Below are 4,586 nucleotides of genomic sequence, written 5' to 3'. Positions count from 1 at the left end.
AGATTATATAAATGGTGCTTGAATATGTGAAACAAAACTCTACTCAAAGTAAGAGATATGCAAATTAAAACACTGAGAAACTATTTCTCACCTATCAGATTAGAAAATATTCCAAAGCTTGACAAAAGTCCTTATGGTAGGCAGAATTGTAAAATGCCTCCATGTATGATGTTTGACCTCTTTAGAGTTATCCCTTGAATAGGTTATATTATATAGCAAAGGCAACTGGATTTTATGAATATATTTAAGGTTCCAAATCAGTTGTCTTTAAATTAATCAAAAGGGGAGTGATCCTGGTAAACTTGACTTAACCAGGAGGATGCCCTTTAGCCGAGGCTCAGATTTTCTTGAGGGTGGAGACATTCTCTTGCTGTCCTTTAAGAAGCAAACCACCATGAATTTTACAATCCCAAAGAAAATTCTACCAACAACCTGATGAGCTTGGACGCAGATTCTTCCTCATCTCAGTTTCAGAATGTTAGCACCTTCTTCACAGTAATTTACCAAACAGTATTCAGGACTTCCCTGGTGACTCAGATGGTTAAGAATCCACCTGCAATGAGGGAGACCTGGGTTCCATCCCTGGGTTGGGAAGATTCCCAGGACAACCCACTGCAGTATTCTTGCCTGGAGAATCCCCATGGACAGAGAAGCCTGGCGGGCTACAGTCCTTGGGGTCGCAAACAGTCGGAGACGACTGAATGACTGGGCACGGCGCAGCATATTCATGGCATGTACCATCTTCCCAGGAGGCTCCGTGGTGAAGAATCTGCCTGCAATGCAGGAGATGCGGGTTTGATGCCTGCGTTAGGAATATCCCCTGGAAGAGGAAATACAACCCACTCCAGTATCCATTATTCTTGCCTGGAAAATTCCATAGAAAGAGGAGCCTGGAGGGCTACAGTTCAAAGGGTTGCAAAAGAGTCAGAACCAACTTAGCAACTGCTGTTACTGCTGCTAAGTCGCTTCAGTCGTGTCCGACTCTGTGCAACCCCATAGATGGCAGCCCACCAGGCTCCCCCATCCCTGGGATTCTCCAGGCAAGAACACTGGAATGGGTTGCCATTTCCTTCTCCAATGCATGAAAGTGAAAAGTGAAAGTGAAGTCGCTCAGTCGTGTCCGATCCTCAGCGACCCCATGGACTGCAGCCTTCCAGGCTCCTCCATCCATGGGATTTTCCAGGCAAGAGTACTGGAGTGGGGTGCCATTGCCTTCTCCGACTTAGCAACTAAGCAACCACAATTCATAGCATATAGTTTCAGGAAGAATGTTTTACTACCCACTAGATGGCAATGTTCCCTAGCTTAATTGAAAGCAGAACTTGAATTGGAAAGACTCCTTCATCTAACTATATATGCTACATCGATTTTCTCACCTATTGAGCAAACTAGATTTTCATTCATGTCTATGCAAAATAATATCCTTCAGAACTTTAATAACAAAAAATAGATCCTGTTTTCCCACACATGGGCTATATTAAATTTATTTTTTTTAATTTATTTATTTATTTTTAATTTTTACTTTACAATTCTGTATTGGTTTTGGCATAGATTGACATGAATCCACCACAGGTGTACATGCGTTCCCAAACATGAGCCCCCCTCCCACCCCCCTCCCCATAACATCTCTCTGGGTCATCCCCGCGTGTCAGCCCCAAGCGTGTCATATCCTGCATCATATATTAAATTTAGAATCACTGGGTTGGTAGGGACTTCCAGAAGTGTGCTAGTCCCCACAGGGGAGCCTGGTGGGCTGCTGTCTATGAGGTCTCACGGAGTCAGACACGACTGAAGTGATTTAGCAGCAGCAGCAGCAGCAGGAATAGGATGGTGCCCGAAAATACAGGCTGCTGCTCTCCATGAGATTTTATTATCAATTGCCCTGGCAGTTGGCCCTCCTGAAAAAATGGAAAAGTTGATGTGGCTCCTAGAAGCGTGCTTGCTCTGCTCTTCTCAGCTCAAGTGGAGGAAAGATCTTAAAACTATAAGAAATGGAGGCCCAGTAAGGAAAAACAGACAAACAAATCATTACAAGGTAATGTGAGAAATGCAAGGGAGTCAGTAGAGGGCACTGTGAAACCCACAGGAGGAGGAAAGAGCCCAGCCAGTCTTAGGAGTAGTCAGGAACAGCTTCCCAGATGAAAGGGCATCCTAAACTGACACGTGAGGGGTAAGTAGACAGGAGAGAGGCGGGCGGGGTGGGGTGGGGAGGGGAGATGGAATGGGGGAGGGGGAAGGGCCATGCAGGTTGCAGAAGTTGAAGGAGAAAGAATAGCATCTTACCAACTGTGTCCTCTGTGACGCCCAAGAGAGGTGGAATGAGGTGGGTGGGTGGGAGGCTCAAGAGGGAGGAAATATATGTATGAAAGTGAAGTCGATCAGTCATGTCTGACTCTTTGCAACCCCATGGACTGTAGCCTACCAGGCTCCTCCATCCATGGGATTTTCTAGGCAAGAATACTGAAGTGGGCTGCCATTTCCTTCTCCAAAATATATGTATACTTAGAGCTGATTCATGTTGTTGCACAGAAGAAACCAACATAACATTGGAAAGCAATTATCCTCCAATTAAAAAAATTAAAGCAATAAGTAAAAACAAAACAAAAAGAAGAGCATCTTATTTGAATCTGTATCCCCAGCACACAACACAGTGTCTAGCACACAGGGGATTTTTGTTAAACACGACCCTCCGATGCTGTCACACTTTGGACTTTGGTTACATGATGACTTTGGACAGATCACACCACTTCTTTGAGCCCAGCTGTCCTCACTCTGAAGGTGAATAAGATCATTTCAGGAGACTGGGGAGAGGGAGATAAGAGGGCGCAAGATCTAAGTCTGCAGATAAACTTAAGAGACGGGGAGAAAAGAGAGTCGCAAGGAAGCCTGGCAATCAGCGGCAACAGAAGCAGGAGTAACCATGCGAACGTGGTATCTTGAGGCAAGCATTTTAAGAACTTGGCATCGATCAACCGTTCAAGTAATTTAAGGAATAGTCCAAAGTGACCATTAATTTATTGATAAGAAGCTGCCATTGGACTTGGTAGGAGAAGACTCTGTGGCCTGGTGGGTGCAGCAACCACACTGCAGTGGGTTGAGGTGAATCCGTGGAGCCGGCAAGTACAGAGAACGCTAAAGAAATCTGAAGGTCAAAGTAGGGAAAGGATTGCGCTTCTTTCATTGCTGCTGGAAAAGAGACAGGGGAGGTCACAGATAGTGAGAAGAGTGAGGCTGTGGGGCAGCTGTGGCATTCGGGAAGGCAGGAGAGCTCGGCAGGTAAAACCTCATGGACAGATATTGTTTGCAGACTTTTTGATGATGGTGGTCATTCTGATCAGTGTAAGGTGACGTACTGTAGTTTTGATCTGCATTTTAGAGTGGCTCATTTTTAACATGTTATTTCCAGGAATCATGAAATGAAGCAAATAATTAAATGACCAGAAAGTACATGCAGATGGTGAAAATTTTCTCATATTGAACTTTGTACATGGGTGCGTGCTAAGTTGCATCAGTCATGTCCGACTCTCTGTGACCTCATGGACTGTAACCAGCCAGGCTCCCCTGTCTATGGGATTTCCCAAGCAAGAATACTTGAGTGGGTTGCCATTTCCTACTCCAGGAGGTCTTCCAGACCCAGAGATTGAACCCACGTCTCTTGCGTCTCCTGCATTGGCAGGCAGATTCATTACCACTGAGCCACCTGGGATGGCTCAGACCAACTAAGCAACTTTGTTTTCTAAACAAAGCAGGCTTTGCTTTCTTAAAAAAAAAAAAAAAAAAGCAGACCAACTAAGTGACTTTGTTTTCTAAATAGCTACAGACTGCACACCCAACTGTTGCTTGCACCTGGGTGACAACTGCTCCTTCCCCTCCCCCTCAGCAGGCCACCGAGACATTCTACCCTTGTAGCAGAAGGAAAGCCTAAGGAAGCTTAGCAAGGTGGTAGGAGCAAGCCATCTGCGAGGTAAGGGGAAGCTGAAGCGTGTGGTGATTGTAACAGAAGCGCATTTGTTAAGGCTCTCACAGGTTGCAAAGAAAAGACACAGAGGGGGTGAAATTCCGTTGCACGGAGGCGTAGGATCCAGAAGGAGCATAGGAAACCACCTCAGCAGCTGACCAGTCACTCTGGGTCCCTTAGAAAACTGAGAGGAACGACAGGCCTCAGAATTGGATGGATAATCTGAGTTCATGTAAGCATCTGTCCTCACTAGGAGAGCGTCTGATTGTCTGAGTCTGCTGCTATTCGCTGTACTGAGCATCCCTACTGGGAGGAGTTCCACTGTGCCCTCTCTGAGGAGGAAGAATCTCTGCCTTTACCCTGACTACCTTTGACGCCTGCCCGGGGAGCAGCATTGGCTTCTGCCAAATGGCACAAACCACAAACGTTTTACGTGGAAAATGCTTTGTTTGGGACTGCTTTCCTCAGAAAGGTCGAAGGGCTTGCCAAGAGTACAAAGCGCAAAAGAATGCTTTTCAGCTCAGGAGAAATAGTTTGAATCAGCTGCCGTGGAGAGTGAGAAAGAACCGAGAGGAAATACAGGATGAAGGACCCAGAGGAGGCTGAAGACCACAGGTTCCTCTTGCTA

Source organism: Oryx dammah, unplaced genomic scaffold (genome assembly GCF_014754425.2).
Source record: "Oryx dammah isolate SB20612 unplaced genomic scaffold, SCBI_Odam_1.1 HiC_scaffold_11, whole genome shotgun sequence".
NCBI classification, from domain to species: Eukaryota; Metazoa; Chordata; class Mammalia; order Artiodactyla; family Bovidae; genus Oryx; species Oryx dammah.
Note: the sequence above shows the minus strand (reverse complement) of the source record.